Source organism: Pinus tabuliformis, chromosome 5_2, assembly GCF_031772625.1.
Source record: "Pinus tabuliformis cultivar Carrire ecotype Pingquan chromosome 5_2, CPIR1, whole genome shotgun sequence".
Classification (NCBI taxonomy): domain Eukaryota; kingdom Viridiplantae; phylum Streptophyta; class Pinopsida; order Pinales; family Pinaceae; genus Pinus; species Pinus tabuliformis.
In genome coordinates, this window is record NC_142306.1 from 527,731,521 (window position 1) to 527,743,587 (window position 12,067).

The window sequence follows — 12,067 nt, forward strand, 5'->3', positions numbered from 1 at the left end:
TTCAAAATGTAGCACAGATATGTAAATCTCAATTTAATGTACTAATGTGGCAGTGCCTGCCCTATTCCTGAACTCTATCCATATAATTCCTCAGTCGCCCTACATCTGAGACCTTCACAGGTTTCACTATAAAGTCTTCTGCGCCTTCGTCCAGACATCTCGTCGGTTTCCAGCCACCACTAATTATATAACCATGTAACAATAACTATAACATTCGAAAACAACAATATATAATGGTCTGAAATTGGCATTTTACCTGCTCAAAACCTATCCAACTTGGTCATAGCAGCTCTGTATGCAGAGCAATAAATAAGATGACTAAGAGTATGAATGTATGATGGAATTCTTAAGCTATGCAAAGTTGGTCCATTCAGAGATCAGTAGATTGTTCTTCCAACCTCGTCGTGAAATTCATTTCTGTGCAAATGCCCCACTTTCCCATAAACGATTGCAAAATGTCATACTGTGGTACATATAATCAGTCATGTACAGTTTGGATCTCTCTCACTGGAGCTCAATGTATCATGTCTTCTTGCATGGTTGGCACCTTTACCTCTTATCTTGTCAAGGGCGAGGGCTTGGTTGTGGCAAGCAATTTTTGTCAACTGCTAAACTGTCAAACTGGTTTACCAAATATTGTAAAATTTTCCACCTCTTTAGTCTTAACAAGGAAAAATACTAATTGTCAAGGAAAATTCATAGCAGAAGTGCTAGACCACAAGGCTGAGCATCTAGAAGCAGACTAACTCTCCCTTTCCTTTTTGTATGGCCTGATAAACCAAAGGTTTGGTTGTACGTTAAAAACAAAAGAAAACAAAGAAATTAATGTTTGAGTTACCCATCCACGATTTTTGTCTATCTTTAGCAATTTTTGATTGATGGATGTGGCCTATATTGTATGCAAACATGATCCACACTTTCCACATCTCTATTTGGACATAAAAGGAAAAGACATCAAATTTTGAGTTTAGAACTCTTCTCTACTTGCTTCTTACTAGGCATATAGGGTTTAAGGGGTTTGGTTGCTACTTAAAATGGTTTAAGTTACCTTTATTCTTTTTATCTAAGTAAATGCATTTTGTTTTTATTTGTTTCGTTCAGGTGCCTATCTTTAACTGTGAATATATTGGTCAGGTCAAAATGGAAAATATGTTGGGTTCATAGTCAGATTAGGAGTTGTACATCTTGATATGCACAAGAATTTCTTAGCATTTTCCCTTTTTAGTTTTTTTCCCATGCTAAAGCTAAAAGGAGTCTAAAAGAAGAAACCTGAATCCTTTTAAAGAGAGTCATTCTTGAAGTGAAAGATATTGTCAAGTTCCTAACTGATTTCTTTATGTTGTAATACTGATACCTAAGGAAAAAATAACTAATTCCAGCTCAGAAGATGCTTCCAGTAATACATATTGAGTATGATTTTCCATGGCTTTGATAAGCTTTAGCAGCTCTTACTAGTGACTACTGAAATACCCTTTCTCATCTTCTCTTAACATAGTATTAATTTGTCTTCTCTAAATTTGCATTCTTATCTTCCCCAAAACAATATCTCACCTTATGTTATCTGAATTAGGATTCTTATCTTTTATAAATTAACATTCTTATCTTTTTCCTTTCTTAGACTTCTGCTACACCCCCTCCCCCTAGTTGCATCCTTATCTTCCCCAAAATAGTATCTCACCTTATGTTACCTGAATTAGGATTCTTATCTTTTCTAAATTAACGTTCTTAGCTCTTGCCTTGTTATATGTTATCTGAATTAGGATTCTTAAATTTTCTAAATTAATGTTCTTATCTCTTGCCTTTGTTATACTTCTCCCACACCCCCTCCCCCTCACCCCAGGTTCCTTTGACCTTGGATGGTAAGAGAGTGGGGTTTCCTATCTCTTACATGGCCCCCTCCCTCCAGGGTCATACAACCAGATCCCCTCATGGTGCTTGATGACTCCAACAGTGATTCGGTTCCTTGATGCCCCAACTATCAGTCATGAGGATCGAGAGAACTAAACATTATCTCTACCTCCAACTCTCTCACAGTCTCACCACCAAGATTTTCAGATTTCAAGTCTTGGACTCTACCATGGTATAACTGCATCTATAGTATATACCACTGCTATATGTATATATATTTTGGTTATAGTTAGACCTAGTAGTCTGCTTGGTTGGAAACTTATCATGTTGCAGTATTTTTGCTTTCTTTCTCTTGCTTTTAAGCATTATGGAGGAGTTTCTATGGCACTCCCACGTTATAATTCACACTAGACGTATCTTCTTTAGTCCCAATGGCCTACCTTTTTGGTCATTTATTGGACATTAATAAAAATATCTTATCTTATCCAGGACCATCTTATCTTATATGTTACTTAAAAGGTTTCAAGTTTTAGAAACTCTGAAAAATATTGAACTCTTGACTAGACAGAGTGGTCTGCCATAGGTTGTAAAGTTTGATCGAGAGCTATGGCTTCAAATGTATCAGGTTTTCAAATCTTTGAAAAATATGGAGCACTTGACTGGACCGATTGGGTTACCGCAGGAAACAAAGTTTGATGGAGTGTTGAATGATTGTAAAGAACATTTCTTTTATTTCTTCTTCCCTCTAAAACACAGAACTAAAAACATCAAAGAATTTATCAGTTTGTGGGAAGATGTAGTAGCTATTTTGATTCTTCAAGACATCTCAAATGATATTGTATCCAAGATGCAAAGACCTCTAACTCTTGGCCAGATTTGAATATTGCAAGTAGTACTTCCCTTTATGTTGAAGGATCCAGTTTCAAAGTATTTAAAGAAAATTAGTACATGCCTCGATGACACACACTATTGGAATGATCAAATGCTCTGGTTGCACATAAATACATTTCCAGAAATCAGTCTGCATGATAAAATTATGTGTTTGGTCAAAGGCTTTGAAAAATCCCTATGTTCTACATTTAACAGTTGGGACAATTTTGTTTATATTTCCCCTCATATTTTCCTCATTCTTCTTGAGAAGCTATTCTTTCTGGCATCTTCATGTAGACATTTATCAGTAGGCATGTGTCTGCCATGGTCTTTTTCGTCGAATCCATGATGAGAAACAAGGGGAATTTTTACATTCCTGGTTGTTTGAATCAGAGAGTCAACCAAGATGTGAAGGAAGCTCTGAAAACTTTTATGGTCCATTGAGAGATATAATTAGTAAATTGTTTCTTGATAAACATAGAACAGTCAAATGATGGATTGAAACTTTGAATATTAACTACAGAAAATAATTTCCAGAGTTTATATTGTGTTTGATCAATATTCTTTTCTTGACATCAATCAACTTCGCGGGAAAACTAACAGATAATGCATAATTATTGCTGCAAATATTCGCAGATAGTTAGAGTACAGAGAATTTGGCTTTTAAATTTAGAGAATGTCTATTGCAACTGTTGGAGAAGTTCTCTTCCAATCAAAAAGCATAATTAAGCAGAGAATATTTTTCATACGAACGAGTGATACATGATAAGATTATACAGAGCTTTCAATTAAGGGAAAGTTTTAATGATATAGACAAATGAAGCCCAACAAGAAGCAAAGTCACTTCAAGAATGAGAAGAAATTCCTCTTGAGCATCTGAATCAAATTGTTTCTCTTCAACATCAGCTACAATGACTCTGGTAAGCTTCCAACAACTTAGATTGCATATCAGTGTGAGATTCAACAACTTAGTCCATGATCAGTGTGAGAAAGGCATCGATGTTGTAAATAGTTTTTTAGTATACTGATCTACCATAATAATTAGTCCATTGATGGTTCATGTAATAATAGCCCTGTCTGAGATGAAAATAATGGACTATGTTTATCAAGATTTGGTTCAATTCAGATAAGAGAACGATAGATTTATGTCCCTCTGTTCTATTCAGCCTACAGGGGTAACCTGCTATCACATCTTCATCTGGGTGTTTCTTCAATCTAGTTGGGCCAAAACTATGACAATCAAATCTGATTTCTCCTATTTTGAATAAGCCTGGATATGCAGATGTTGCATTATTGATTAGCCTTTCCATGACTGTAAGGGCCTATTTGAGTAGAATCTGTTGGCATAGTCTCATTCTGAATATATTCTATAGGATTCAGAAATTCATCTATGTCCATGAAAGCCACCCATTGACATTCTTGGTGAGCTTGCAATGCACAATGGGAGAATCCAGCCTCTTGGGTTTTAATCCATGGCCACATATGTCTACTTACATTGAAAGAAACCAATGATGCTCTCACTTCTATGTTGTCATCACTGTTCTTATCATAAAGAAACCACCACTGGACACCTAGATAGCCATGGTACATGATCTATTCTCTGAGAAATGGAGCTTGGTTCCAAAGCATTGTGTAAGCATAGAGATGGAGAGGCCTAAGCATCTGCACAGGTTTGGAGCTCATCATGGATTTAACTTCAATCCTAGCTACAGATGAAAGTAAACCACTCCTAGATCTCCATACAGAAGCCTTCAACCCTTGAATTTCTTGTATTTCTAAGCCATTAGGCTTCTCACATTTGATCACTTCTTGAGCAGCCATCGAAACCTTGGTCTTAAAAACCTTGCTACCCAAATTCATGGTGTCCCATTTCTTGAAATCCCTGGCATTAAATAGACGGTGTCCAAATTGGAACCAAAAACATAGAAAATATTATTAGTATCAAAAATCCTACCTCTTCTCAGGTTCAATCCTTTAACTAACATAATCACGTTGTGTGCCTCATAAAAAAGCATCCTCTATGAAAAATTATTTGGATACCTAGCTTGCGAAGGGACCAAAATTTCATTTTCCTTGAGTTTTATAGTTAAGGTCAATCCCTTTGTAGACTTTGGTTGTGGAGGATGTGGGCACCTCACAATTTGCAAGTCTTGTTGTTTCATATCCACAGAGATGACATAGTGACAAGATCCTCGACTAGAAGAGAGTTATCCTTGTCCACTACTCCTTCTTCAATTTCTTTATTTCTAAGTAGGAGTTGAGGATGATGTTCTTAGATAACAATCCTTCCTGGTGGTGGAGGGTAAAAATCTACCACACAATGAAACCCGAACATCAGAAACCTAAAACACTGAATCTATCACATGCATACAAAATGTTGTAAAGCTTAGCCAACTTAAGCTGAACATATGCTTTCCTTGTATGTTTTGCACTCAAGGCAGGGACTTTTTGCCCAACAACCCTCCTTGTTCTGATTGAAATTCTCCAGCATTTATAGTGGTAAAGAAATTGTTAGAAGGATGGACCAATAGTTAGATGGTTTCCATATCTTTGAAGGACTAATTTTCAGATCTAGGTGTTTGCATATTGGATCTCAAAGATGGTGTTAGCTAGCTTCAGATTCGAGGATAGACTTTATGGTGCCTCATTTTTCTTTTATAGAAACTAAGGGTTATGCTCTTATTAAAATATTGATATCTAGGATATCGTGCCTTCACCAATAGATTTGCAGTGGTTGGCAGTGCAGATGAGGACAAAAGTTAAGTCCAAGTGGATGATCATGGATGCCATAAAGGATCATTTGATCCCTCTATATATGAGAAGAAAACAATAAAGGATATTTTTTATGCCCTAGTGGGCCTCTAGCAGAGTGAGAACATAAATAGGAAGGTGATATTGTGAAACAATCTTAGATCCATAGAGATGACCTAATCAAACTTAGTCAATAGTTACCTTATGCAGGGCACACAAGTTCATGGTCAACTTTTAATAGTTGTGGAGAAGGTTGTAGATTTAAAGCGAGTGAACATGGCACTAAATGGATTCCTAGCTTCATGGGAACCATTTTTCAAAGGTGTTTGTGATCATGAGAACCTTCCTCACATTGAAAAGATGCATGTTGATTGTATCCATGGGGAGACTTAGATGGAGTTGAAAGCTAGCAATAAGGGCCTTGATGAGAAACTTGTTCTATTTGGTTAGACAAATAATGGCAAAGGTAAAGGACCTAGCAAAGGTAAGGGAAAAAGTGAGGAGTCAACCTCATAGTTAGGAAATGACTTGAGTAAAAATAAGTGCTTAATTCCTCATAAGCATGGTCATTATTCATCACAATGTCTAGAATCTAGATTAGAAGAAGGGTAAGTGGAAACAACAACAAAAGTAGGTAGTAGCATATATAGAAACTTAGTTGGATAAGTTTGTTGCCAAGTTTGAGAATGTTTTCTTGATGGTATCTTTCCTTTCTATCAACACAATTATTAGGAATGTGTGGTATGTGAATATGGGGCTTCTCATCATATGGCACCAACCTAACAATTATTCTCTAGTTTAACAAAGCAAGACTAAGTAGTATAACATGAGCTTGGTGATGCCAAATACCTAGTAGCAAGAGTAGGTACTATTCTCTTCCACCTTGAGTTAGGTTTTAGATGTTGATGATGTTTTGCTTCACCATTAGTGCAAAAGGAGCCACCAAAAATAAAGGATCATCATGCTTATATTAGGGATTTTTTCTTTGCTGACTTAAACCTTTGTGTTGAAGGTAGGAAAGTATTGTATACAAGGTGTCCTCTATGAAATTTAGCTAGTGCTTCACTTTCTACTGTGTTTCTAGGTCAAATGATCAATAAAACATTTTGATCATTATATGTTTATGATATGTATGGATTGTAAAATGAATGAGTGGACATGTCTCTGTACAATGCTTTAGCATGAAGTACTGCATAGCAACATTCTTGCTAGTTTCATCTTAAACTTGCCCCATTTACCTCAATAAACATTACCCTGGATGCATGCTCAAGAGTACACAGTTAAGATTATGTTGCCATTGTCTGAGACCTTTTGCATACTTCTTGACATGAGATCAAATCATGTAATCCAAAAGTACTAATATAAAACTAGCCTTTTCTGTACCAGCGATTTCACCTTACTATATAAGTTAGAGAGTATGGGTCTGATCTACATGAGGCCTACATTTAGCCTTTGATCCTAAAACTGATCTGGCTTGGCCCAAATTGTTGGCTCTGGTACCATAACCTGCCCTTCAAACTCGCTCTTGGATTTTGTCGGTGCATTAGATTACAAACCTAACTCAAACTCAATTACAAACCTTATTATTTCCTAAAATATAAGTTAAGAATTATATTTATTATCTTATTTTCTATTATTTGTTATGTGCGAGGAGTTTCTAGAATCCCAGTACTAAAATTTTTTTGGTTCATGAAAAACCTATCCTGCACTTGTTCTAGGTGATTGTTTATACTTTTTGAAATTGTGTCCATGTGCAAGCTCTCGTGTGATGTATTTTACAATTTTTCCTGTGAGACAGGTACTGAAGAGCTGTGTGTACACTATAGGTTATGCTCTGATTCGTTGCAATTGAGTATCTATTTTGGTAAAAAATGAGAAGCATAGTTTTCATCTGTCAAATTTTGAATTTGAGACACTGAATCTTCTATAGAAATATGAACTGTGTCTTTCTTCATAGAATTTTTAATTTTCTGCTAAAAAATGTTATTTTGTGCTTTACCTAAATTAGGGGTAAAAATAGCGTTTGTGTCATTTGTTTTAATCTTAGGTTCATGAAAGAGTAAGTATCATTTTTTTTAATCTTAGGATCATGAAAGAGTAATTATGTCCTTAACGTTTTACATTTTTATTTGTTGGATCGATCAAAACCCTCCAACATTATAGTTTATACAATGTAATTTTAACTACATATAAGTCTATGTTAAGATCCATTCTATGGCTTAAGGTACCTACCTACATAGTAGGGAAGATATTAGGATTGAAGAGTAAATTATAAGCCATTTCTAATGGACTGCATGCACAAGTGACCTACCTATTTTTGGCTGGATTTTGAGAACATGAAACTAATGGTTCACTCTATGCTTGTTAGGTCCTCATCTTTTTACTATGGGTTGGGAGGTCCTTGCTTGTGGCTTACAAATCTTTGATATCATGGTTTGTATTCCTTTGATTTTTCTCATAATTGTCCTAGTGACCTTGGGTGCTCCGAAAAGGATGCAACAAAGTTGTAGGAGAGAGGGGTCTTCCTGCACATTCATCTATGTCTTACCTGAGGTAGAAGGTAAGATTATCCCAACCCTCCAAATGGTATTCTTGGTCACCCAGACACTCCAGAAGGAAGCAACAAAGCTGAAGGAAAGAGGGTTCTGGCTATGTGCTTGTCTGAAAGGTCTTAACTAAGCTAGAGGGTAACATTGTGCCAAACCTTGTAATGAAGGTAAGATACCTCACGTGCTTGGTTTTGAATAAGTTTTGTCAGCTTGTCCTCAAAGGTCAACCCTTCTAAACTTAAGATAAGTAAACTGTCCTTGATCTCTTAACTGAGCATAAGAATCTATTTGTCTTATTTTGTAAAAATGTCAGTTCTGATCGATAAACTATTGTTGGAGAAACATTATGAAAGGATTTTTCTATAACTATTGTGTTTTGCTAATTGATATCAATTTTGTGATGCTTGTCTCTATTTTAATGACCCAACTATGTTTGGACAAACATTCTGACAGAACCCTTAGTTTCACAAACTTGGTATTTGCTGCTAGATTTTTATCTAGGAATATTAATCTTTTAAAACTTTTCCTTGTTTGTAGGCATATATTGTTGAGTTGGAAGCTGAAGTAACAAAACTCAAAGAAGAGAACAAGGAATTGCGAAAAAAACAGGTATTGTGGACAAACCTATAATTGATATAAAGATCCACAGAATGTACTTCTTTTTTCAGGCAATTGGTTGTTTTATTATCATAAAATCTATGTTCTAATTATTAATGGATATTTTTGTCTAAAAAAACAGGTAGAAATGGCTGAACTACTAAAAAAAACAGGTATACAAACCTAGAAATCTGGGTTTGCCATCTACTTGGATGAATATCTATCTATGCACACCATTTGAATGTGGGGATTAATATTATTGTCATATCATGTTACAATAATCTAGATAGTAGTTTTGAGAGGGGTGTAACATGGCCTTGAACTTTTGTTGTTTACCCACAAACCCATTCATCACCTTTTTTCTTAATTTCAATTAGTTTTTATATATTCCACTAAGATGTTTGGAGAGGAAAGAAGCTTTAGCACTATGTTTGTTAAATGTGATTGGTATCTATTGATTTGATTCTTTTAATTCTTGGTTGGTTCATATATTTAAATTTAAATTTATTATTATTCACATTCATATATAAAAACCTATTTGTGAGGGTTGAGGACACAAATGGGTGAGTTCACTTCTTCTGGGGTGAATTTAGTACATATATATTTTTTATCTAGCAAAAGATACACAGAAATTATGAGATTTAAAATCTCTCGAAATTGCAAAGTTATTGGCATATTTGTGTTGCAAGGGTTTTTATTGTTTTATTATTTTGGGTTGACTTTAATGTAAATCTAGCTATTGTGTTTTCAACCATTCCATTCAAAAATATCATTTCCAATTTACTGAGATTTGTGAGATTTGTGACTGCTTTGTAAAGTGCTTTTATTAAATTTATTTTGAGATATTTTGATATAATTTCAGTTGTGATTTTAATTTGGATGTATTTTTATTTTAACTATTTAATTCAAAATTGTATTGTAATTATAAATGAAATAAAATTAATCAAAATTGTGAGTTATTGATATTTTATTTTAATTTTAATTGTTTTATTGTTTTGTTTAACCAAATTGTTTTTAATAGCTATTATTTTTATTGCCATTTTTATTGTGAATCTTTAAAGGGTGCTAGCTCAATGGAAGAGTGCCTGCTTTATAAGCAGGAGGTTGGTGGTTTGATTCCACTGTGTCCTAATATGAATTAATCAATGATATTGTAGCTTATTTTTAATTAAATACTTTTAATATTGATTTATTTCAATGGTGAGCTATTTTTCTAGATTTATTATTTTATATTGTCTCTAAAGAGACAAAAGTGATGTTGTATTATCTAATTTTTGTTGTCTCTAGACAAACAATAGTTATGATCAAAAACATTGTCTCTTTAAAGACAATATGTCTTTAATCCCAACTATTGTCTCTAGAGAGACAAAAATTCTTGTGTTATATATTGTCTTTATAGAGACAATATTTTAAAACAATTTAATTTGAGACACCCGCTTAAAGACAATATTTGAGACAATAGACAAGTTATCTTTTGTCTCAAGTTAAGACAATTTACCCAAAAATTGTCTTAAAACCCCCCTTTGTGTTGTAGTGACATAAACAAATGCCACAACGTTCATGAATAATTCTGACATAAATATATTCCATCAAATTCAATTCAAGTGAAGAACATTTCTCAACAAAAATACAATCAAGTTCTGTCATGGGTTCGACGCAGAAGAGTAGTGAACTAAAATAATAATATATGGCTAGTATGAGAAGAAAATAAACCCAAAATTTTAACTAACATAGCAATTCCTAGTCTAGAACACATTCGGGCCGAATCTGCAACATTAGGCCCCTATCCAGTAGTTAAATTAAGATCAGAGGGACCCTTCTCGGTCTCTTCCAAACAGTCAAAAAAGGAAGAAATTAATTACATAAAGAACTGACATTACAGTCTGCGAGTCCTATTGACCTCGCTACAAAATACTACAGCTACATTGTAATTAACACTCTAATTCATAGAATTGCACAGGAGTAAGTTCCCTAGGCTGCATCAGCTAACCATTAATGGCCATGAGAATAAGCTATAACCTATAAGAGTTGCAAATTTGTGCTTAAGCTTCATAAACAAGCCATCATATTTAATATCAAGCACCTTTTAGTTTAAAATGCGTCATACCTGCAACCACCATAGGCAAATATTATGACATGAATAATGAACTTACTTCAGGATGGTATTAAATGCAGAATAAAGGAATAAACCATTACCTGAGTTTTGCAAGCCGTGCACAAGGGTCTCACATTTGCACGAAATAGAATTCTGGGGTTAGAGATACCTAGAGTAGAAGAAATCTTGTAAAAGCTGAATGAATCGACAGTCTAAATAATCAGTACCTAGTTTGTGCCGAGGAAAACAACCACCGCATAGTCCAGAATTTGAAGAGACGAGCGCCCCACCTGACTAGCATGGAAATTCATTAACTCATTGCATTGAGATAGACCTCTGCTCGAACTGAGAAGGGTTCAAGACATACACCATTCCTACAGATAATGAAGGCCCAAAGTTACCTCTCTGCGGCTTTCCACAAGGCATGGAGGCCAGACTATGAAAACTGCAATGAAACCAGGAGTAGATGAGAAGCAGAGCGATAAGACTCTCCACCATGAAATGCAAATGAGCAAGTGCACTGGCAGGAAGCCCGAGTGTTGGGTAGATGGATTATCCCAAAGCAAGTATCAGCATTGGATGGTGCAATCTAGATTGATGGACAGGATGCCTAACACTTGTCTCAACCAAAGCGAAAATTGGGATTACTGCTAGTCACATTAAAATCAAAGAACAAGTGAGATGAAGTTGCGTACAGGCAGCCAAAATTTTAGGACAAGGTGTAACCAAGTTACCTTGTGAAGGATCGCACAGACCTCGTGGGTTGGTAAAAGCCACTATAGTTTTAGTGCCCCAGAAACCGTAAGTCAGGCATGAATCGAATTTTTATCATCGTGATAGATAAATACTTAATGAGAGATTCTCATTTACCAGCAAGGTTTAATTTGAGGGTATTGCATTAATGTATATAGATATATATCTATGTTAGAGTTGATTCTTTTTATACATTGTTTTTACTATATTATATGTTTATGTGCGTTACAAATGGTATCAGAGCGTAGGCTCGCATATTGAGACCTCTGGGTTGTTCTAACAATGAATTAAGTTGTGATGTTCCTATATATATATGAAGAAAATAAATTGAGTTTTGGCTAAATTTGAATACAGGGAAGGTGAATTAGCATCAGGGATACAATGCATAGTAGCCCCAAATCATCGAGCCAGCCGAAGGTGCCTTATGTAGAGGCCAACCGAGAATTATGGGTGCAACTGGGAGAAGAATTGAGATAGGCTAACGTTGCCTTACTCGAGACAATACAACAACTTTGAGCAGAAATGATGAACCTCATAATAGACAATGAGTGATTAAGACAGGAGCAAGAGAAGATTCTTAAAAGTTTTTCGGATCGGAAAAATC

The 12,067-nt window shown here is 35.1% G+C and overlaps 1 pseudogene; it reads right to left on the bottom strand.

Moving 5' to 3' along the window:
• Positions 1 to 3,734: 3,734 nt before the first annotated feature.
• The window catches only part of LOC149160042 (glycosyltransferase family 92 protein RCOM_0530710-like), a 90,936-nt pseudogene continuing 82,603 nt past the window's right edge, over positions 3,735 to 12,067 (bottom strand).